The 26289-nt window shown below is 36.6% G+C and overlaps 1 pseudogene; it reads right to left on the bottom strand.

The window, feature by feature from the left end:
* Nucleotides 1-25725, bottom strand: part of LOC112917507 (pregnancy zone protein-like) — a 41834-nt pseudogene extending 16109 nt beyond the window's left edge.
* Nucleotides 25726-26289: the final 564 nt, after the last annotated feature.

The raw sequence follows: 26289 nt of genomic DNA, 5'->3' as shown, positions 1-26289 counted from the left end.
GGAGAAAATGAGGGATAATAAAGAAAAAGAATCAATGGTAAACGGTGTAAGAAATAAATGGATCTTAGAAGAGATGGAGAGGTCAGGAAAAGGGAATAGCTCTGAAATAATTTGTGAGAAAAAGTATTTATGATAAGCTAAAAAGGTTAGCTAAAAAAGTTTACTATAATACTTTTAGGACAAGAAATTCCATCTGTCTTATCAGGTGAATTGTGGGAGTATGGTATTAATTATTCTTTTTTATCTCAGGAATATGGCCATACTGCTTTTCATTGTTACTATTCTTAGAGTCTCAGAAAAATAGTGAAGTGGTCTTGACCGACTTACCTCCACCAACTTACCTCCACAACATGTCTTTTCTCCCAATCTCAAGGACCTCAGCAACCTCATTTCCACACAGTGCTAGGAACTGCACTGCCTCTGCACTTCCTGAAAAGTTCACATTCCCTAAAACAGAGAACGTAGAAAAAAATGAGCTTCCATGTTGATAGCAATCTAAGCCATCCCCAATAGTTGAAAATGGCTTTGTGCTCTGTAGTCATCTGAAGGGCTGCACTTTAACCTTACTGCTGGATAGAATAGGAAATAAAGCTGAAAAAGACCCTCAAGGCTAATGTACACTGAGTAATCAGTGTCCAAGCACAGTGATTGTGGGGCCCAGGTGCAGTGGGAGTAGTGGGAGGAGACCATTGTGCATAGAAATCAAAAGGAGAAAAAAAACCCCTCACTTTATGAACTATATTTGTGGGAAGCAAAAAAGTGAATATGATGTAACACTAGTTCAGATATCAACCACCCCTGTTGATCCGAGAACTCACCCAGAGCTTTAGGAGTTATCGTCCAAGACAGGGTTTCCTGCTCATTTGCACAGATGTAATAAGACTCTCTTCTCTTTTCATTTTGGGATTGTGGGAAGGCTAAAGAAACTTTCAGTTCCACTGACCTATCATTCGCAAGTGAGGCATGGGGAGAGAGATTATCAGGATAGGGAGAGACAATGCATGCACAGAATTGGGGCCACATATGAGATGCTACACTAAATTGGAATTTGGAAAATGATGTCACCTTAAGTTCATGCATGCTTTGTGGAAGTATGAGTGTGGCGATTATACAAATCAAAGATGATTAACTTACTGGGAGGATCTGGTCTTTTCTTCAGGGTAAATTGGAGAAACCTGCACATGTGGCAGCAGTGGGTAGGAGAGAAAAGCAGCAATGGTATATTGCCCTTGGGGGCACCAGCTACTGGTTTCTGCTTGTTGGCTCCTACCCTTCTTGTGGATTTTCTTCCTTCTTACCTTTTCCCACTTCTTGCAACATATATCACATGTCTACTATGTACAAGGCATAGCAAATTATGAAGAGTATGTGGGAATTTCCTGACCTCGAGGATTTTGTGTTACAAAGGGGATAATCTATATACAAAACTCTGGGGCACCCGGGTGGCTCAGTGGTTGAGTGTCTGCCTTTGGCTCAGGTTGTGATCCCGGGATCCGGAGATCAAGTCCCACATCGGGCTCCCTGCAGGGAGCCCGCTTCTCCCTCCATCTATGTCTCTGTCTCTCTCTGTGTGTGTGTCTCTCATGAATAAATAAAATCTTTACCCCCCCCCCAAACCCCTCTGCCATTATTTACAAAAAAATAGAGAAATTATAAGCATATTGTGGGAGAACTTTAAGAATGGCACTCATGGAATTAAGAAAACTTAGTTTGTGTCGGCATCAAGATTTTTCCTGGTAAAAAGCCTATCCCATGCTAGAGGATTCAGGAAATTTTTTTTTTAAAAAAGCATGTGATTTGGAGATCCATGATTTCAGTACCTGTGGCTTAAACGTCATTGTGTGATCTTTCTGATCCTGTCCTGCCTTGCTTAGCACAAGCAGGGCTAACGCAGAATTCCCAGAATTATCCACAGTCTTGAAAACAATCAGGAGCTGCCTGACCAAAGAAGTCTTGATTCTATCCACTCTTTCAAACCTCCCTTGTTTTCTTTACCCAGATGCATTTGGAAAGGTAGTGGAAGATGGTGGCCTTAAGTGTGAAGGCTTCTCTGAGGATCACAGAGTAGGGCATTGTGAGCTCCAGAAGAAGGGCTGGAAGGCTTGGAGGGAGGCGGGAAGAGAGAGACCACGTCCAGTGTCATTGGACAGGCAGAAGGCGGCCGCCTTCCACTCCGTGATGGTATCAGGGACTGTCACTTCCACTTCAGCCACCCCTGATGAGCTGGGGAGGATAGAGATGTGAAGAACAGAGAGGAAGGAAATGAAACATCTTTTTTTTTTTAAAGATTTTATTTATTTATTCATGAGAGGCACAGAGAGAGAGAGAGGAGAGAGAGAGAGAGAGAGAGAGAGAGAGAGAGAGAGAGAGAGAGGCAGAGACACAGGCAGAGGGAGAAGCAGGCTCCACGCAGGGAGCCCCACGTGGGACTCGATCCCAGGTCTCCAGGATCACACCCTGGACTGAAGTCGGCGCTAAACCGCTGAGCCACCGGGGCTGCCCGAAACGTCTTTTCTCAAGTGAGAATCAATATATGCACTTATGGACATTAGAGTATTACTGGGAAACCGAGTTGAGAAAACAAAAGGTACTAAATGCTGCCTCTTTTTCTTTTCAGCATGTCTGTACCTTAAAGAAAAATATTTAAATGTGATTTGATTTGGTCCTTAAACTTCCCTCACTGTTGTAACGATCCCATAAACCAGCATACTTAAGAATCATGATCCAACAAGCAGACCATTACATTTACGTGGCCTGATGTGTTTATGTGCACATTTTTTTTTTTTAACGCAGATGCATTCCACTTTTTTAAAAAAAGATTTTATTTATTTATTCATGAGACAGAGAGAGAGAGAGGCAGAGACACAGGCAGAGGGAGAAGCAGACTGAGCAGGGAGCCCGACGTGGGACTCGATTCCGGGTCTCCAGGATCACACCCTGGGTTGAAGGCGGCGCTAAACCGCTGAGCCACCCGGGCTGCCTTATGTGTACATTCTAATCTTGTTTATGGAAGGTTTCCCAATGGCATTAGGCAATCTATCATTTGGATACATTTATTTATTTATTTATTATATTTTTTTTATTGGAGTTCGATTTGCCAACATATAGCGTAACACCCAGTGCTCATCCTGTCAAGTGCCCCCCTCAGTGCCCGTCACCCAGTCACCCCCCGCCCACCTCCCCTTCCACCACCCCTTGTTCGTTTCCCAGAGTTAGGAGTCTCTCATGTTCTGTCACCCTCTCTGATTTTTCCCACTCATTTTCTCTCCTTTCCCCTTTATTCCCTTTCACTATTTTTTCTATTCCTCATTTGGATAATTTTAGCACCCATATCTGTTTTCTGGCAGTCTCAGGAATAATTCTTTTAGAATTGCTCATCTCTGAGACAACTTTACTAATAATAAGCCTATATAATAAAAGCATTTTCTTAGGCCCATTCTGAAAGGATGAGAGGTTGAGCTTCTCAGAAAGATTATCTTGGAGTTGAAAATGCTGGAGGATCCATATTCCCTCACCCAAGGAAAATTGGAGGAGAGTGAAGGTACTTACTTCACCACCACCAACTCCTAGATCCAGGTCTCAGTGTTTCAGAGACTGGCTCTAGACTTTGCATATTATTTTTGGACATTATATTAGATGAGTGAAATTGAGGAATATATGGACTTGCTGCCATTCCTGCTATTAAAATAAGGTAAAATTACAATTTAGTTAAAGAAAAAGCATCCATTCATTTCATGGTGCACGTGCAAGGCTTAGAAGAGCAAATTTTCAGTTTTCCTGCTCAGATAGTCTCCTAAGAGTTGCAGAATTTTGGAAATAACTTGTTAAGCCCTTATTCTTTGAGCAGACAGGAGTCTTTGTTAAAGGTAGAAATTCCATGTATCCTAGAGACAGCATAGTTCTATGTTGAGTGAGGCTTGTAGGACAAGATAACTTGGAGATGCATTTATGGTTTGTGGGAGAGATAGTGGGTTTTCTAGGTCGCAGAGTATTGTTTCCTCCATAAGAAGGATTGAACAGAAAATGTAAAACTCTCTTTAGGCAACATGTATTCAGTTGTTTGAATTATCAATGTGGTGAACAGAATTTAATAATATCAACTCTTTGCAGTGTATTGAAGCTTTTAAACTCATTGTTCTCTTGATAACAAGGCTAGAGCATTAGATCTTATTCTCTTTATATCTTGGGAAGGAGGAATGAAAAATTCAAGATGCCAAAGAGAGACATTTCCATTTGGTATAGCTCTATGATGGAGATAGAAATTATTTACAAAAGTGAGGGGGGTAGAGATCTAAACACGAAGCCTTTTTGGTTATATGTTGTGCCTGAAATCATGCTTATAAATTAAGTTTGAGTGAGGGTTTCCATCCAAGTACCCCATCTGATATTTCAGAATTGCCTTTGTGACAGTATATTTATAAGGAAAAATATTGCCAGACATTTTCCCTCAATACCTTGCTCAACTGTGAAAAGCATCAGTACTAATCTTTTTAAATAAATATCATACAACTTCTTTCCCTCTTGTCCTTCCAAGTGGTAGCCATCTCTATCTCTGACTTTGGTTTTACAGTGATATTGCTCTATTGTCTCTGTCTTTACTCTTATGTTGAATATGTAAGTGGATCATTACTACTCAAGTTTATCTAATTGATGCATCTAAATAAACCATTTTCTCTTTCCTGCTCCAGATGTCAAAACCCTTCAACTTCTCTAGCTATTGCAGTTAATGATGGCTTAATGTGTTATTTTTAACTCCATTTATTGGATGATAACTATATTTTCCTTATCATCTCATTGTCAAGGTCAACTTGACTTTCTACTGATCCTTTCACAGTGTTGACATTAAAATTCGATTCTTCCTTATGTCACAACTCATAAACTCTACTGTAAATGCCTTTAGAATAATTTTCCAAGACAAAATGTTATTATAATTTTGCTTCTTTTTCCCATCTGACTTCATCAAAATTGTATTGATCACTGGCCACTCCCACTAATATTTTATTTCCTTGCTGATCACAAAATACTTTCTACTGGACATTCTGTTCATGGCTATTAAAGGGCCACTCAACCCAGCTTTGTAATACTTGTATACATTTTTTTTTGGCCATTGCTACTTTCAAGCAAAAAAGTATAAAAACTCAAAGTTTAATTTTCTTCTAAATGCAGTATTTAGTGTGATCCTTATAAGATCCTTAGAGATCACCTCACCACCCCTTCTGGAAGTCTTCCCATCTCATGTAGAGTAAGAGTTCAAATTCTTACAATGACCGAGAAAGCCCTCCACAATTTGGCCTCAATTCTTCTATTGATCTCTCTCTCCAATTGCTCTCCCTTTATTCACTGTTCCAACCACACTGGTTTCCTTAGTCTTAGAACATTCCAGCCAAGCTCTCATGTAGAGCTTTTGAGAGACAGAATAGCATAGAGGTTAGAAAACATGGATCTGGAGTCAAACAGCCAGGATTGAGTCCATCTCCATTCCATATCTTACTGGCTATGGCATCTTAATGGCCTGAGTTACTTAGCCTTTTTGAGTTCAGTTTTTCCATTTGAAAAGTGGTGATAACCATAAAAAAGAAATGGATTGACTTATTTTGCTTAGCACTTATTCTCTAGCTCCATCCATGTTGTTGCAAATGGCAAGATTTCATTTTTTTAATGGATGAATAATATTCCTAAGGCAGTCAGACAAAGATGAATTTCACTCATATGTGGAATTTAAGAAACAGAACAAACAAGCAAAAGAAAAAAAAAAGAGAGAGAGAGAGAGACAAACTAAGAAACAGACTTAACTGTAGGGAACAAACTGATGGTTGCCAGAGGGGAGGTGGTTGGGGGGATGGGTGAAATAAATAATGGGGAGTAAGGAGGGCACTTGTGATGAGTGCAGAGTGATGTATGGAAGTGATGAAATCACTGAATTCTACACCTGAAACTAATATAACTGTATGTTGTATTAGTTAACTGTATGTTAACTAACTGGAATTAAAATAAAAACTTAAATGGAAATTTTGAGGTGATGGAAATTTTAGTTAATGCTGCGGTGATACTCATTTTGCAATATACAAGTGCATCAAGGTGCACCTAGATGGCTCAGTGGTTAAGTGTCCGACTCTTGGTTTTGGCTCAGATCATTATCTCAGGGTGGGGAGACTGAGCTCTGCATTGGGCTCTGTGCTCAGTGGGGAGTCTGCTTGAAATTCTCTCCCTCTCCTTCTGCCCCCCCTAAAAAATAAGTGTATCAGATAAGCACCTTGTACACCTTAAACTTATATATAAAATGTTATATGTCAGTTACATCTCAATAAGGCCATCTATCATCTGTCTACATCTCATTGGTCTCCAAGACAGAGTAAGCACTCCACAGGCATTTTCTGTTATTAGTGTTGCTGTCTAAGACTGAAATACTCTTCTTCCAGAGGAGTCTCTTAGTTGTCTCCCTTCATGTCTTAGCTCAAATTTCACTCTCTTGGTGGGATAGTCACTGAGCGCTTTATTGAAACTTACAACTACTTTAATCTCAATATTCTATTTTCTCTTTTAATGTTTCCCATAGCTTTTATCATCTTCTAATAGACTATATAATATACTTGCTTATTTTGCTTATATTCCTTCTGTGCCCATTAGGACATAACCTTCAAAAAGGTGAAGATTTTTGTTCTCAATATTTGTTATATGTCCGGAAAGTAGGTCAGTAAGTGTTCAGCGAATATTCATGGAACACATGAATGAATAATAACTCAAATTTTTATAATTTCTTAATTTTTGCAGTTTCAGGCTCTAATCATTTCTATTATTGTCTAACATGATTTTAGTGTCTTTTTTTAGATGAACCATGCTCTCCCTCTCTCTCTCTCTCTCTCATGCTAGGGACATTATTAAAGTTTTATTCTCCATGTATATTGTTCTGTGTCATCAAACCCTCTGAGGTTGTATGATGGCTTTCCAAATAGACACGGGAATAGGCTTTGTGTTCTTCAAATTATTTTCAAGAACTTTTACAAAATAGTCTAGTTTTTGTACCTCTTCCATTGCACCATATACTTGATTCATTTATATCTATCCATTTATCATTCACTATATCTACCTGTTTCAATTTTCAGTTATTTATTATTTATTTTATTTTATTTATTTATTTATTTTAAAATTTTCAGGTATTTATATCTATACTTTTTATAAGTTTCTTTTTGAGTTCTATGATATGCCTACAATTCCATCCTTATCAATTTCCAAAAAATTTGCTTCCCCCTCAAACTTTCATGGTTTAATCTTGAACTTATTTTTTTGTAACATTCATGATTATTATCCTTTTTCATATTCTCTATCATTTATATAACATAAGTTACCAGACAAAATCATATTTACCATCACTGGAAAACTGTTTGGAATTTACTTGTCTTATTATTGAGAAAAATAGTCTATGGTCTTTTAAAAGTAAGCCAATAGCTTTGTTTTCTTCATGATAGGGTTGGTTTATGGAGGTGTAATTAGCCTTACACGTAGGCTCAATTTCTCAGAACAGAGGGAACAATTTTTAAGCAGTCTAAATCCTGAAATTGTTTTGGTACTTTACATTTTGTTATTTTATTGGGTATTTTGAAAGGCCTTGAAGAGCCTTCAGGCAAATTCCTTCAAGTTGTTGATGAAGGACTTGACACGTAGAGAAGAGGCATTACATGCCCATTGACACATAAAACCTGTTTATAGTCCAAAACTCAAATGATGTTAATCTTCAAAAAAATAGACAAGAATATCTTGGAAAAATGGATAGTCAGAATCATGGGAGAAAGGAAGAAAAAAGTATTGGTTAATGGCTGCAAGTATAAATTGACCTTGGGATTGGGACATATGTTTAAATGGGGAATTTAAGGGTGTAGGAAGAGGCTGCATAATTTGATGTTTTATTTTTTTATTTTTTTATTTTTTTGGCATTGGATTAGGAGGTTTTGCTGCCATTAGTGTGAAGATGGCGCCTTTTTTTTTTTTTTTAAACCAGGGAGGCCTTTTCTCCTCCATTCTACTCTTTAAGATACACTAGCCTTATAAATGTTTCTTGATTCTATAGTTAGAATTATTCTCTCCCTACATTGTAAACTTTTTTCCTTTCATATCATACAGTAGAATCTTGTGTTTCATCTGATTTTGTGCCCTAATGTATCTGACTCATTTTAAAACATTTGGGTCAGTTCTGGCTATGCCATTTACCAGCTAAATAATCTCAGCAAAAAACATTTTATCTGAATATTGGTTTCTCTATCTATAAAATGGAGATAAGGCTACACTACCTCATTTTTTTTCTTCAAAGTAATATTGTTGGTTGTAATACAAAATTGAAAGCAACTTGCCATTTTACCTGTGACAATGGTGCCTTTCTGTTCCTATAGGTGGATGGATCGTGAATATGACTTTGGTTTTCTGATTTTAGAATTGGTGAACACATTTAACCCCATACCCTGTAAAAGTGATAACTCAATAGGTTTGTAAACTTGATTAGAATATATGAAATATATTTTCCTTAGAGATGTCCCTATGTACATGGCCAAACAAGCACATGAGAAAATGCTCTGCATCACTGGCCGTCAGGGAAATACAAATCAAAACCACAATGAGATACCACCTCACACCAGTGAGAATGGGGAAAATTAACAAGACAAGAAACAACAAGTGTTGGAGAGGATGTGGAGAAAGGGGAACCCTCTTGCACTGTTGGTGGGAATGTGAACTGGTACAACCACTCTGGAAAACTGTGTAGAGGTTCCTCAAAGAGTTAAAAATAGACCTGCCCTACAACCCAGCATTTGCACTGCTGGGCATTTACCCCAAAGACACAGATGCAGTGAAACACCGGGACACCTGCACCCCAATGTTTATAGCAGCAATGTCCACAATAGCTAAACTGTGGAAGGAAACTCGGTGTCCATTAAAAGATGAATGGATAAAGAAGATGTGGTCTATATATGTACAATGGAATATTACTCAGCCATTAGAAAGGATGAATATCCACCATTTGCTTCGACGTGGATGGAACTGGAGGGTATTATGCTGAGTGAAGTAAGTCAATCGGAGAAGGACAAACATTATATGATTTCACTCATATGGGGAATATAAAAAATAGTGAAAGGGATTAAAGGGGAAAGGAGAGAAAATGAGTGGAAAAAATCAGAGAGGGTGACAGAACATGAGAGACTCCTAACTCTAGGAAACAAACAAGGGGTAGTGGAAGGGGAGGTGGGCGGGCGGTTGGGGTGACCGGGTGACAGGCACTGAAGGGGGTACCTGACGGGATGAGCACTGGGTGTTACACTATATGTTGGCAAATCGAACTCCAATAAAAAATATACAAAAAAATGTTCTTTAGTAGATAATTCCATTTATTTCCCCTGCAGTGGTTGCTCCTTCCCTGTTTTATGGGTACACTTATTTTCTTTTTCTGAATTTACTAGATGTATTTTGTGGACCTTTCTTTTTGCTTTCATGATATAGTTCCTGTTTTTTTTTTTTAATTATTGCTCTTAAATATATCATACTTATTTACAGTCCTGTTAACTCTATCATTATAGAGTTTCAAATATAGGGACACTCATCTTTGCAATGCTAGTGAAGAGGAAGTATCTATCACAAAGAAAACATTAAGCATCATTCCATATTTTATTTATTTATTTTTAATTCCATATTTTAAATTGAACTAACATTTAGACTTTGGGAAATGGAAATAATTTAAATGCTATTTATCTAGGCTGGAATCAAAAAATCATTGTGTTTTACCACTACTTTGCTTGTGATTAAAAGCATAAAATCTTTTTGGTTGTAGAAATCTTTTGATCATCTTCATTAGGCAATATATTTTAAGTATGTATGTTATTTTAAGTATGTATGTTATTTTAAGTATGTATGTTATTTTAAGTATGTATGTTAATTCTCTTAACCCATCACCTTATTCTCTCATCCCATCACCCATCTAGCACATGCCCTACCCATCACCCTCCATCAACCCTCAGTTTGTTCTCTGTCATTAAGACTATGTTATGGCTTGCTTCTCTCTCTCTTTTTTTGCCTTCCCATATGTTTAGACTAGATATGTGTAGTTTTATTCTTAGACATAAGAACTATAATAGTGTGCACTTTGTGGCTATTATTAAATTATTTTCATATTTACGGTATACACTTTAATTTTAACTAATAATTTTACCCCTTTTACAAGTACTTATCATTAATTATCCATTTTATAAGTATTTCTTTCAAACTACTTATAATTTTTTTGAGAAAAATTATAAGTAGTTTGAAAGAAATACTTATAATTTTTTTATGGGGTTGCTTACATGGTTTGTTTCAGGGGATGAAAAAGACCTGAGGATCCAAAGAGAAGGTTAAAAAAAAAAAAAAAAAGGTGAAAGACCTGAGGGTACAAATGGAAAGAAAATCGATTTTGTACTACACATGGAAGTGTTGTTTTCAGGGTTTGCATTTGCTTTTGCTTTTGCCTTCAATTATGGAAGCAAAGGAATTTGTTCCCATGAGTTCTGTCTTCTCTGAGTATTATCCACATAACTTATCAAATTCTTTTCTTCTTTAGGTGCTTCTGATAGATGGGAAAGATGTGCCTATCCCCAATAAACGTATCATTATCTCTACAAGTGAAGCAAATTATCTTTACAATGCAACTACCAATGAACAGGGTCTTGTTCAGTTTTCAGTCAATACTACTAATATCTTGGCTAACAAAATTTCTGTCATGGTAAGTATGAGAGAGAAAAAAAACACCTGAGGACAAAGAGAAACCTTAGTATACCAATCATTGATTCAGAAGTAAAGAAGCACACATATTGTACTTAAGAGAGAGAAATAAGAAGCTGCCCAATTTAGAAATAAACTTGGAGATTAAAATTTTCATTAAAAACCACAAAAGCGGGATCCCTGGGTGGCGCAGTGGTTTGGCGCCTGCCTTTGCCCCAGGGCGCGATCCTGGAGACCCGGGATCGAATCCCACGTCGGGCTCCCGGTGCATGGAGCCTGCTTCTCCCTCTGCCTGTGTCTCTGCCTCTCTCTCTCTCTGTGACTATCATAAATAAATAAAAAATAAATAAATAAATAAAAAACACAAAAGCATTAGAAGATACCGTCAGTGTCTGATCATTTCATCAGCATTATCTTTAAATTTTTATGTATTATGCAAAAAAAATCTTAATGGATTTTGTCCTAAACCATATCAGTTCTTCAATAGATAAGTAATTCATGTAATTTGTTTTATGTTTTTTCTCTATTTGCACTCAGATAATTTTAAAAGTGATTTTAAGACTCATCACAACTCCTTAATTTTAAGACTCAGGCGTGGGCGTGGGGGGCTTCTGGCAGGATGGGGAACTTCCCTTCCCTGTGGGCGGCGCCTCTTCTGGCATCCACCCACCCCAGTTTCTCACAGAATTTTTAGAACGCTTCTTTCAGTTTTTAGTTCAGTAATATCCTTCCTCATGCCCCAACACCACCACCCCCCACACCCTACAGACTCACACACTCTCACTCTCACACACACAGCCACGTGCCCAGAGGGAGCAGGGCCAAGAGGCAGATCTGAGTACACACACCACCCTGTCCTGGGAGTGGCCACTCCCATCCAATAACTGAGACTTTTTGTTACTGGGCCAAGGTTTCCTGCCAGACTCACTTCCCTTATAATGAATGAATTATCCCTGAGAAAGTTCCTCATTCCCACGCCTGAGTCTTAAAATTAAGGAGTTGTGATGAGCACTGGGTATTATATTTAAGTGATGAACCACTAAATTCTACTCCTGAAACCAATATTACACTATATGTTAATTAAGTAGAATTTAAATAAAAATTTGAAAAAGAAAAAATTAAAAATAAAACCGCTTATTTATTCATTTCTAAATAGAACAGCAAGTATACAGGAGAATACTGATAGCCATAAATTTAGAATAATTTTTGAGAAATTCTCTTAAAATTCTGAAGCTGGCTGGAGATTGGCAGAAATATATTTATTGTTAGATATGTGGTAGAAGAGATTTGACACAATAACTAACTCATATCACATTAAGTATTTTCATTAGCTACATGTTCTAAAAAGAAATAATACCTCTGATTCTCAAAATGCTATAGTACATGTTTGCACATTTTATCAGTGATATTTACAAAGGAAAGTAGTTTTACTGGTTTCATGGTTTGGGTCATAGTAATTAATTGATATCACTAACTAGATGTAGGTTATATCATTGTGCCCTGAAGGTAGGTACAACTGGATACTTCCTTTTTTGTGAATTGCAATGTACTCTACCTGTCCAAAGAAGGGAATTCCTCGTCTAAAGTGCGAATCCACTTTCACGAACCTGAGTCTGGTTACAATGTTTGTGATTTCACTGGTCTCATAACCAGTAAATACTGGTTCTAAAAATATGTAGAGAAGAGTAAGTATTCTTGGAAGTTACTTTAGTCTTAAAATTAATTTCCTTCCACCTTCCTATGACCCTTATTTTGTTATGGAAAACAAACAAATGTTTATTGTTTCACTCCATATATTAATTTAGAGTTCAAACCTGTTCTCTCTTCTCTGGTCTTGGCTTCCACTGTAAGTTGCATTTCATAACCCATATTTTTAATCTGGAGTAAGTTTGATTTTACTTGTTGGGTGATGCAGCCATTGCTGTTAAGCTGAGAGAAATTAAAAAAAATTGATAAATACCATACTGATTAAGACAATAGTCACCAAATCTATTATTTTCTTTCCGATGCCGAGATGACTTCTTTGGGTTAAACATGTTAATTTATCTTCAGAAGTTTAATATTCACATCTGCTTTATAATCTCTAAGGGTTAGTCATCAAAATGAGAATTTTATTGATAAAAAATAGAAATTCTTTTTCCTTTTTGGTGGGAAATATTTTGGGACAAGCTTACTCCAATGTCTTCTTTCCATTTAGTAAAATGGGGTAGCTCAATGGTTGTCAACAATGATAGTGCCTAGAGAGAACACTAAACTAAACTGTTGACTGAATTTCTCGCAGAATTCTTGTTTTTGACAGTAAGCAGAATGAAATAATTTTCTGCACATGCTTACAGTCGCAAGTCCTGGGACAGGTTTCCCATAGGTGTATCTGTCACGTAAGAAATAAATCAGGAACTGAGGAAAGGTATCTACATTTTCCACTACTAATCCACCACAGCCCAAACAATTTCTTTCTGCAGTTCCTTGCACTCTTTTATTATTTTGGGCTCATATCAGTTGAAATATATCTGGAAAATATCTTTATCAAGAGGTACTACTCATTAAGGCATTTTTGCTTCAATGTACAATCAAATTTCCTTCATGATTAAAAAAAATTCTTCCTTTTAAACTATTTATTTTTTATTCTTATTATCAGTCTTTTTATTCTGTCATTATAAAATAAAAACTTGTTGTTTATACCAGGTGAGAAAACTTAGGTAATAAATTGAACATAGATAAATAAATAATAGAAATAATAAACCCAACATAATAACATGCACACACACAGAAAGAGAGAGAGAGAGAGAGAGAGACAGAGAGAGAGAGTCCTGATAAAACCTAACAACCATAAGGCATATAAAAAATTGTGTGTGTGTATACTCCATATTTCTCTTAGTTCTTTCTCTTAAGAGAACAATTAATAATTGGTTTGCTTTGGGCATTACTTTTCTCTTTGTAAATGCATCCAATATCACTTCAAATAAAAAACATAATCAGAGCAACTTATTCTGAAACCCTTTTCTAAGATACAGATATCAGTACTCAGATGCCATTAAATTAGACAAATAATTCCTTGGTCATTACTTCAAGACAGAATTGAGGCAGAGGTCCAGATGCTTTGATGCTTTCAGTATATAATATTTAGATGGGCATATTTTTTTGTTTTGTTTTGCTTTGTTTTCTGTTTTTATTTCCCCTGATGATTTGTAGGAAATGAGTTTTAATTCTCAAAGCTGAAACGAACTGTATAAGAGTTATTTGCAATTGCAAAAGGTTAAAGAAGGGAATGCTACAAGACAGAAAACATTTTCAAAACTAACATTAGTAAGTCTTTCACTATCAATAATTACTTTAAATGTAGCAGATTAAATTATCCAGTAAAAAAATAGGGTAAATGGATAAAAATACAAGATCCAACAATATGCTACATACAAGAGAAACACTTTAGATTTAAGGACACACAGAAGATGAAAGTGAAGGGATAGAAAAAGATGTTCCATAAAAATGATAACCAAAAAAGATCAGGGGTGGTTATACTAACATCACACAAAATTGACTTTAAGTTAAGAACTATCACAAGAGACAGAGAAGAAATTACACAATGATAAAAGGGTCAATTCGCCAAAAAGATGTAGCAATTATAAATATATATGCACCCAGCATCAAAGCACTTAAATATATGAAGCAAACACTGCTGGAACATAAAGGAGAAAGAGGCAACAATACAATAATACTGCAGTATTTCAATAATAGACAAGACTATCCAGATAGGAATTCAATAAGGAAACAGTGAGACTGAACAACCTTAGAGACTGTATGGTTTTGGATATTAATCCAAAGAAAATGAAAATACTAATTTGAAAAGGTATACGCATCACCATGTTTATTGCAGCATTTTCTTAAATAACCAAGGTATGGAAGCAACCCAAGTGTCCATCGAGAGATGAATGGATAAAGAAGATGTATGTATATACACAGTAGAATATGACTCAGCCATAAAAAAGATGAAGTTTTTTCATTTGCAATAGCATGTTTGAACCTGGAGGGTATTATACTAAATGAAATATGTCAGACAGAGAAAGAGAGATTCTGTATAATTTCATTTATAAATGGAATCTAAAAAACAAAACAAATAAATAAACAAACAAAAGGCAGAATCAGACTTACAAAACGCAGAGAACAAATTAATTATTGCCAGACGGGATGGACAAAATGGGTGAAAGGAAATGCAAAATGCAGTCTTCCAGTTATGGAATGAATAAGTCATGGGAATAAAAGGCACAGCACAGGGAATATAGTCAATGGTATTGTAATAGTATTGAATGGTGACGAATGGTAGCTGCACTTGGAGTGAGCACAGCATAACATATCAATGTTAAATTCCTGTGTTGTACACTTGAAACTAATGTTACATTATGTGTCCACTCAACTCAACTCAAATAAAAAAAGGAACACATACCAAAAAACAAGTCATCCAAATCAGAAAAGAAGTAAAACTTATCACTCTTTGCAGAGGACATATTATATATAGAAACCCCTCTAATGACTTCATAAAAAAACTGTTAGAACTAATAAACAAATCCAATAAAATTTCAGCATACAAAATCAACATACAAATCCAAATATGTTTTTGTACACTAACAATGAGCTACATGAAAAAGAATGACGAAAACAATCCTATTTATAATAGCAACAAGAAGAAGACTTAGTAACATACTTAACCAAGGAGGTGAAAGACTTGTTCACTGAAAACTACAAAACATCAATGAAAGTAATCACAAATAAATGAAAAGACATCCTATGTTCATAGTTTGGAAGACAATATTAAAATATCCATATTATGCCAAAGCAATCTCTAGATTCGATACAATCTCTATCAAAATCCTAATAGCATTCTTTACAGGAATTGAAGACATCACACTTCCTGGTTTAATACAGTATGGTCCTGGCATGAAGATGGATATGTAGATCAATGGAACAAAGCCAAGAAATAAATTCATTTCTATAAATTAAATTGTTTTTTTTAAAAATTGGTTTTTGATAAAGATGCCAAGAATACACAGTAAGGAGGAAAAGATAGTATCTTCAACAAAAGTATTGGGAAGACTGGATATCCACATGCAAAAGAATGAAATTAAACCCTTATGTTACACCATACACAAAAGTTGGTTCAAAATAAAGACTTAAATGTAAGATCTGAAATGATAACATTTCTTTTTTTTTTAAATTAATTTTTATTGGTGTTCAATTTACCAACATACAGAAAAACACCCAGTGCTCATCCCGTCAAGTGTCCACCTCAGTGCCCGTCACCCGTTCCCCTCCAACACCCGCCCTCCTCCCCTTCCACCACCCCTAGTTTGTTTCCCCGAGTTAGGAGTCTTTATGTTCTGTCTCCCTTCCTGATATTTCCCAACATTTCTTTTCCCTTCCTTTATATTCCCTTTCACTATTATTCATATTCCCCAAATGAATGAGAACATACACTGTTTGTCCTTCTCCGATTGACTTATTTCACTCAGCATAATACCCTCCAGTTCCATCCACGTTGAAGCAAATGGTGGGTATTTGTCGTTTCTAATGGCTGAGGAATATTCCATTGTATACATAAACCACATCTTCTTTATCCATTCATCTTTCGATGGACACCGAGGCTCCTTCCACAGTTTGGCTATTGTGGCCATTGCTGATAGAAACATCGGGGTGCAGGTGTCCCGACGTTTCATTGCATCTGAATCTTTGGGGTAAATCCCCAACAGTGCAATTGCTGGGTCGTAGGGCAGGTCTATTTTTAACTCTTTGAGGAACCTCCACACAGTTTTCCAGAGTGGCTGCACCAGTTCACATTCCCACCAACAGTGTAAGAGGGTTCCCTTTTCTCCACATCCTCTCCAACATTTGTTGTTTCCTGCCTTGTTAATTTTCCCCATTCTCACTGGTGTGAGGTGGTATCTCATTGTGGTTTTGATTTGTATTTCCCTGATGGCAAGTGATGCAGAGCATTTTCTCATGTGCATGTTGGCCATGTCCATGTCTTCCTCTGTGAGATTTCTCTTCATGTCTTTTGCCCATGAAATGATAACATTTCTATCAAAGCTATGGGGGGAAAGCTTTATGGGGCACATATGAGTCATAGTAATCAAAAGCCAAATGAGTAAACACTATTCTTAAAAATATTGAGGGAACTTGAGTGTAAAATAAGGATTAGTATTGGAAAATTACTTTTAATTTTGTAAGGTGTGATAATGGCATCATGACTATGTAGGAAAATGTTAGCAATTTTTAGAGGTACATAGTACTGCATCTAGGGCCCACAATTCATGATCTTTGTAGTTTATCCTGAAATGTTAAAGCAAAAAAAAAAAAAAAAAAAAAAGATGCAGCAAATATAGACAGATGTTAATTGTTAAATCATGATTAGGATGCCTCTATTCTTTTGTGTATTTGAAATTTTTAATAATAGGCGGTCAAGATAAGTCATTGAAATAATTTTTAAAATTCTGTGGAAAATTGATTTGTGTTATGTACCTGGCCAAGTAATCTCTCAAAATTGAGGCAAAATATGAAATTTCAGACAAAAGCAATTTAATTCACATCCTATGTACTGATACATTCACTTTTTCATCCAGGATATTGATTATCTTTGGCATCTGAACTTTGACCTCAAACTTGGGAAGTACTGTTGATAGAGATAATGGAAATAGGGAGGCTGGTAAACATTTAATGGAAATACAAATATCTCATGTCTATAACATTTCCCAAAATAATACCCTGAAATGCTGGATGCTTTTTTCAAGTGCCAACTTTAAGATGGTAAATTTTAACAATTCATGCAAAATTATCTGACTTTGTGGTCACAGCAGATCTTGATGACACTAACAAAAGATGCTGGCTCCACTGAAATAAGAATTTTGATACTTGGCAAAGTGTAACCCGCTACTGAAAATCAAGCTCTTGTGAGCTTCTGGTTATGAATTTCGATGGCTTTACAAACAGCTCAAGCTGATTCTAAGGGTCACCTGGGTGTCTCAATGGTTAAGCGGCTGCCTTCAGCTCAGGGTGTGATCCTAGAGTCCTGGGATCAAGTCCCACATCAGGCTCCCTGCATGGAGCCTGCTTCTCTCTCTGCCTCTCTCTTTGTGTTACTCATGAATAAATAAATAAAATCTTTACATAAAAATAAACCACGTTTAATATACCTATGGGAGATAGAGAAAGTCTAAGTGAGTGCATGGTATGAACCAAAAAGTTATGGCCTTTTCATTTTTCAGTATCCATACCAAATTCTACGGTAAAGGGGTGCTCTGTCCTTTCATCTGATTCCTTCTGTACCACCACCTTATAAAAGCCCTGAATGGGCTCACATGAGAGGGTAAAGACCAGCTGTTGGAGGCCACTCTCCAACCTGAGACTCTGCAGTTGTCCAACTCAATTTCTTTTTTGGGTCCTGGAGGTAAACAAGAAGCATGGGGAATAGTTATGCAGCCATAATAATCCTTAAAGCAAACAAATGACTTTGGGGTTGGTAACTGGCATCGTCTTCAGAAGAGATAAACACAGAAAAAAGATAAAACAGAATAAACCTGACACCTGGGAGTTGGAAATTTTAGATCTGAAAGATTTTTTTAATAGTGATTCATCTGTAAGGAATGTCAGAACTTGTAACCTTATATGTGCTGATTTCCATTACAAGACTCTCCGTTGCTTACCTCAAGGTATATCAATGGAATCTATCTGAAAAAAGGAAAGAAGAGATGTGATTAGAATTTCACCAAAGGCTATGATTTCAGACTTATGATCCAATAGCGTACTCAGGAAAAATAGTATCTGTAGTAAGATATAACAGAATTTAGCCTGAAATATTGAAGAAATAAAATTGCTTAGGGAAACCAGTAAATAGTTCTAAGAAAAGCATAAATAATGTATTTCCACAGCAATCATTGTGTTGCTATTTCTCTGGAAAATATTATTGGCGAATAACTTGTATTAATTTCTTAATATTTATTAGCTTATTAATATTATTTACCAGTAATATATAGTAAAGAACATGACTATATTGTTTACTTATATAAATTAGGAAATTGATGTTAATAGATATTAATAGAGTGATATGTCATTATAATTTAGACCAAATAGGGATAGAATTCCAGAATGACTTGGTTAACAGTTAACTAAGCATATTTTATTTAACTTAAAAATTGCTTTTTAATTTAATTTAATTTATTAAAAAAATTTTATTAATTAGAGAGAGAGAAAGAGAGAAAGAGCAAAGAGCACAAGCAGGGGGAATGGCAGGGGGACAGGAAGAAGCAGACTCTTCACTAAGCAGGGAGCCCAATGTGGGGCTTGATTCCAGGATCCCGGGATTATGACGTGAGCCAAAGGCAGATGCTTAACCAATTGAGCCACCAGGTGGCCCCTAAAATTGCATTTTTAAAGAAGCTTTGTTTCCTTGCTTTGTTGAAAGCTAACTAGAAGAAGGGACACTTGATCAGCAAAACCAAAATATTTATACATAATATATATTCTACACTATATCTATGTTACATTATATATTAATATACTTTATACAATATGTTATGATATTGTCTATTGTATGTGTATATCTATATATCTATATATATTCAGAATCAGTGAATCTCTTTGTGCTTTAGTCATAAACTTCTTGAGAGTATGGGTATGGATAATCTAACTTTTTATTGTGTCTCTTCATTATGTTTAATGTATTGTGCTCATGGCAATAAATGTAGCTATTGTTGAATGATTAGTTAGTATTATAAGAGAAACAGCTTCCGCATCTCTCACCCTTCAATTATGCCTTACACAAGAATCTAATTCTGTGGTGCGGCTGGAGCCCAGGTTCCTAAAGGAATGTCTTGCTTTTCCTGGACCTTCCTGCACCCTTTTGGATGAGTACTCCCATCCATAACTCTTGAGATACTTACCAGTTCATTTAGGGGATGAAAGTTCTCATCCACAGAGACAATACGGGATTTTGCTGAAAAACAAATTCCCTAGTCAGACTCATACATGATAAAGCAGGTAATGTGAGTAATAAGGCAGGAGGCTCAGAGATAGGGATTTTGATGACTGGTTGCAAAACCTGCTGAGAGGTGGCCTTTCTTCCTCAGTGTTGCCCCAAATAGTGGAATTTCCCTACATACCTTTCTGTCCTAGTTCATAGATGGGTTTGTCTGTCTGGACAAAGATCAGATTTGAGTATTCTTTACCAACACTGTGCTCCTCTTCCTAAAATATTGTGTTGGTCCCTTTATCTGGACAGTGAGCAATGCCACCTCTGAAGAGGACAAGATCCTTGGGAGCTAACAAACGAAGAATATTGCTGAGGAATTACGCAGTCTTCTCCCTCCAAATCTTTTATTCATTACTGTTTTCAAACTCTCTTTCAGCTTCACAAAGGGCTAGATTAGTAAAAATGTTTCTACAATATGACTGAAGATAATAATATAAGATATAGGGGAGATATATCAGTGAGAGCAGCCATAAGTGGGACCCATATCTTCAGAGAGTTTACCTGGGAATCTAGTTATTAAATCATAGTTTTATTTATATATATATATAGTTATTAAATCATAGTTATATATATCGTGAAGGAATGGAAAAAAGCCTCTGTAAAAACGTGGGAGAATATGATAGCTGAATATCTCGAGCTGGGCAAACTTCAAGAGGTACTGGATGTTTACCTTGAGCATCTTGCACCATTTATACATTCAGAGGACAAAGACACCTAATGTCTCACTACAGGAGAAAAGTTCTGCTACATACTGTCCTACCATGAGACTTTTGTATAATTTCTTTCTAGGTATTGGCCTACTCTGCCCTTAATGACATATCAAAGCTAGAAAATCTCTCTAAGTCATATGTTTTCTATAGCTGATAGGATTTTTTTGAACTTAAATTGAATTTTAGCATTAGAAAAATATTTGTCTCCTATGCTGGTGGAAAATCCATGCTTTGTTCCTCTGTAGCTGAAAACTCACTCTTTTTAGAAGTCCTCCCTAACATTCTTAAAGTCATTCTTTGGGATTCAACATCAGCTCCCCATGATTCAATATAATGTATCAAACAAGGACAGGCAGATAGGATCACAGTGAAGGAGACCCAGTAGAATAAGTCCTTTTCCACCACCAGGTCAGTGAAGAGACTCTGGTTCCCCTGAGGGACTCCAAGGAAGCCCTTATAGACACTGTCTCATTCAGGTACCTCAGAAGGAGGCAGCTCTTCTCAGGGCTCCCAGTGTACATTCAACAGGGAGGGGACCACCACCACATACTACCTGGGAAAAGAAGAAGGCTATATATCAGAGAAAAATGGAGGACAGCAAGCATTTTCAACCATAAATATGTTTTCCATAACATTATGTATTTCTTGCTATGATTGGTTCTATACCAAATGTCAATGGTAAGATGGAAGTTCTATCATTGCCTGGTGTAAGAATTTATATTTTTTCCTCCTGAGTAGTGCCTCACTCACATAGTCAATCTGCCAGAAGTTGGCTTCAAGGATGTTACAGTTTTATGGGTATCCTCTGTGTTAAAGAGCATTAATATCTGAATTCCTCAGTATACATATATATCCATAAAAGTGTACATATATAATAAATTGCTGGCAATTATTCACTTTATAAAAAGATTTTCATTAAAATCTGTCCAAATAAACATCATTTGTGCATGAACACCATGACTGAATTTATATAAATTCAACTGAAAAAATTTCAGTGAACATATATCCATTACATAAAATAACTCAAATCTATATTGTAAAGTAATTTTCTTTATAACATATAACACTGAAAACATATTTGCTGTTTCTCTAAGTTTCCTCAGATATGCCTTAGCCAAAATAAATAATTTTTTTATCAACAAGTTTTTATTTTTGTCAATAATTTGAATGTATTTAATTATTCAGAGGTATGGGCAATCTGTTGTGTGAGGTTACTTTCATTTTTTTAAAGATTTTATCTTTAAGTAATCTCTACTCCCAATGTGGGGCTTGAACTTACAACCCCAGGATCAAGAGTCATATGCAGCCAGTCAGGCATCCCTGTGAGTTTACTTTCTTGACTTCATTGATAAGTTTCCTTTATCTATTATATTCTCACATATCCTACTCTATCCCCCACCCCCCACCCCCCACATATTTCTAGTCACAATTCTACCCATTCTTTGGGGACCACCCCAAGTGACACTTTTGACACAACAGGTGAAGCAGCCGTCTTAGTATAATCTCTCCATATTCCGAATTCCTATGAGCTAAAAGAGAATCTGTATTTCCTATGTATCTTCTACTTGCAAGGAATTGTGTTAAGCAGCCTCTATATTAATCCTTCTAGCAATCCTAAATGATACTATACATCACATTCTTCATGTTCATGACAGCTAAAACATGGGGTCCTCACCAGACCCCAAATTCTAATATACAAGAGTAAGATAAAATCCCTGCTTACTTATTAGATCAGCATAAAATGTGACTCCTCAAAACTTTAATGATTTAATAGCTGCAGGCTTAAGTCATTTATTTATAGAGTTAATTTACAATTAAGAAAAAAAGAGAGCTATTGTTTTCTTATATTATTTTACAATCCTTTCCCTTCTACTCCCACATGGACACTTAAAGATAACCAGGCAATTTGACATATGAAAAACTATCTTATTATTTTTCAAAGTTAATAGGTATGAGACTAGTAGAAGAGAGTAACAGAGACTGTTTAGTTGTGGAATCTGGAAGTTAAGTTTGGTTTGAACATTCTTCAAGTGGTCTGCTCCAGCCCATTAGTCATGCTGTATGTGTTTTGAGTTGTGCCTTGGCAAAACTATATGCCATGAAATTAAAATCTCAGATTTTTTTTATTGCAAAAATGCTAAGGTTTTGTTCCAAAGCAGAGAAGCTCAGAGTAGTTAAATACCATACCCATAATCATTCATATAGTACTTCTCATTTAATCCCTTTCTGGCATCTAGATATTTTTTATCTGAATCACCTACTCTTTCAAAAATGGTAAGTGATAAAAATGATCATTTTTTTTACCTCCTCATCCATATGTTTTTCCCTCCAGTTCTTTGATCTTCATAGGAAAGAAGGCATCAGGGTATTATAATTTTATTCAATATACTATTTTTATTATTATTAATTATAAACCTAGTTGATATCATAGTTCAAAAATTAATTCCATGTATAGTAGATATTTCAAACAACTATTTCATGAAGATTTGGTTAGTATTCATTCAATAGATATTGAAATTGGAATTCATTAAGGTTAAGTAATTTGCCCAAGATTTCATCTGTAAGTGAGCAATTAAACTATTAAAATATTATTTAATCATGGATGTTTGCATTTTAAATATTTGCCTTTGCAGGAGTGACTAAATTTTGCAAATATTAAACAGATAACTTTTAATTTTCTCTTTTTCTTCATGTTCCCGTGCCACCTCCGTCTCTCTGAAGGCAAAGGAGAACAGTTACTGGGTCTTTTGGGTAATATCTCACATCAAGGGATAATAATGCTGGAGGGATATGGGATGTTTTCTGCATAATGAGAAGATATATCTTCTGTTCATGACAACCAGGCCATGAAGTTTGTTGTTCTTTATCAAATGGTGGACGTGATGTAAAGATATAATTTTCAGTGGGCAGAATGATCATATGTTGTGTTGGACTGAACACAGTCCACTTAATATTTCCAACCCCAATAATGCCACTTGCTTCATCCATTTAGCCTTTACTCAGAAATCTGAACAGTGCCTATGTATTTCCAGATGCTCTCTGGGTGGAATGCAGTGGAAGGTGGTACCATCCACAGTTGTACATGAGGTAGGGGAATGATGGCAGAAAAATGTACCCCTACCAGTTACTGGGAAATTGTGCCTGGAAGAAATTTGAAGAAGAAAGGAAAGCAAGTTGGTTCTGATTTCTGCTTCCTGTACTTTGGCCTGGAGAAGGCCAAGTGGATTAAGTGGATTAAGCTAACACAGAGAGAAGGATCCTTTGATCCCTCTGCACATTTAGAACTCTGGAGTCTCCTGTATTAGTCTGGAATGTAGCTACATTAAAGTCAGGAATACAGAGTGGGTAGGGTTCTGAACTACAAACGGGACTCTCCAGTACAGGTTGTATTGGAATAGCCACAGGATTGGAGGCAGGCTGCTGTCACAAACTGGGGATTCTATAGGATAAAAAAGAGCTGACATGAGTGAAGGTCAGCCTGAGAGGACTTCTGGGACTTCTTGGTCAAGGGACCAAGCTGAGACAAATGGCTGAAGATTCATATGATGAATGTTGGCAGGTAAGGAGAAGCCAGATTAACTGTGGCCAAAGAAGACCAAGGACTCTCAGACCAAAGACTCTGAGCCTTTTTCTCCACCAGGAAGGAATGGAGGTCACAACCTTCTAGCTCCTACTTTGAGGAGGAACTGGGGAGAGGTGGAAGAGAAGTCTTAGATTATTGGATTTCACGAACTTTACAACTCAATAGTTTTCAAGTATTCCCTTTCCCCCTCCCTGGTTGGCTAGTTACTGGGGTCTCTGCTGAAGGCTCAGTCATTATAAAAAAACAAAGGAGCCATACTTCCTCTACCCGTGTGATCTACAATAGGAATTAAATTGCACCCCACTATACACTATAACTATTTTTATAGCCAATGCTTTCCATCCCAAAGAACAATTCTGTGAAGGTGGGATTTGAGATTTCAGTGTCTAATCAAATCATGCCTTCTAGTGACCACTTATTCTATTTCTGATTATGATGACCCAATGAAAAAAAAATTAAAGTGTAGAAAAAAATGAAAGAAATAACCCCATTTATGATTCATCTCTTATGATTGGAAGGTATCTTAAGAAATGGAAGGGTAGCATTTAATGGGAAAGTCAAAGCAAAGATATAAAGAAGAGAGGGAGATAAATCACAGACTCTTAAGGAGGGGACTTTATTTTTATTTTTATTTAAATTTTTTTTTATTGGAGTTCAATTTGCCAACATTTAGCATAACACCCAGTGCTCATCCTGCCAAGTGCCCCCCTCAGTGCCCATCACCCAGTCACCCCAACCCCCCGCCCACCTCCCTTTCCACTACCCCTTGTTCATTTCCCAGAGTTAGGTGACTCTCATGTTTTGTCACCCTCACTGATATTTTCACTCATTTTCTCTCCTTTCCTTTTATTCCCTTTCACTAATTTTTATATTCCCAAATGAATGAGAACATACACTGTCCTTCTCCGATTGACTTACTTCACTCAGCATAATACCCTCCAGTTCCATCCACGTCAAAGCAAATGGTGGGTATTTGTCGTTTCTTTTTTTTTTTTTTTTTTTTTTAAATTTTTATTTATGATAGTCACACACAGAGAGAGAGAGAGGCAGAGACACAGGCAGAGGGAGAAGCAGGCTCCATGCACCGGGAGCCCGATGTGGGATTCGATCCCGGGTCTCCAGGATCGTGCCCTGGGCCAAAGGCAGGCGCCAAACCGCTGCGCCACCCAGGGATCCCTATTTGTCGTTTCTAATGGCTGAGTAATATTCCATTGTATACATAGACCACAGCTTCTTTATCCATTCATCTTTTGATGGACACCGAGGCTCCTTCCACAGTTTGGCTATTGTGGACATTGCTGCTAGAAACATTGGGGTGCAGGTGTCCTGGCGTTTCACTGCATCTGAATCTTTGGGGTAAATTCCCAACAGTGCAATTGCTGGGTCGTAGGGCAGGTCTATTTTTAATTCTTTCAGGAACCTCCACACAGTTTTCCAGAGTGGCTGCACCAGTTCACATTCAAAGAGGGGACTATTTTATCTTATTTTATTTTATTTTATTATTTTATTTTATTTTATTTTATTTTATTTTATTTTATTTTATTTTATTTTATTTTATTTTATTATTTTTTTAAGGAGGGGACTTTAAAAGAGACTTAGGGTTCTGCAGGGTCTGAAGCATTGGTAGAGAGCAGGACAAGAAGTAGCATGAAACATGAATAAGGAAGTCTGCCTTTCTCCATAGCGAGGGACAAATCTCAGCAACTATATTGAGCCCAACTCCCTGCCCTCAGCCTGCTGCCTGAGACATCTTAAATTTACCAAGCTTTATGTGGCTGCTATTTGCAAACAAGCTCCACCCCAAGGCCGCCAAATGGAGCTCAGAATTGGGCAAAGCTTCTCCCAAAAGGCCATTGCTCTCCGTGATTGCCTCATTACCCTCAAAGCTCTGACAGGCTCTGAGGTGTTTCCAGAGGATAAAATTCATATTTTAGTTAGAATGAACTTTTTATTACTTTGACAGCAAAGCTCCTGGTGAGCAGCTCCTTAGAAGAGATTCATGCATGTTATTATGTATATATTAAACCAGTTGTATTTTGTTAGAGTAGAACACTTCTTGGTTATCATCAACCAGATGTTATGTTTCCACTCTCCTAGTGATAGAATCAAGATTGTCTCCATCTCTCTGACATCACAAATAACTCTTTGATAAATATCTTTTTAACATGTTTTCTTAGACACTTAGGCCAAACTTTTTGGAGGACACATACACACATGTGGGACTGCTGGATCCAAGGCGTGTACTC

This window comes from Vulpes vulpes, chromosome 8, assembly GCF_048418805.1.
Source record: "Vulpes vulpes isolate BD-2025 chromosome 8, VulVul3, whole genome shotgun sequence".
NCBI lineage: Eukaryota > Metazoa > Chordata > Mammalia > Carnivora > Canidae > Vulpes > Vulpes vulpes.
The sequence above is the reverse complement of the archived record's forward strand: the minus strand, read 5'-3'. Positions and strand labels throughout refer to the sequence as shown.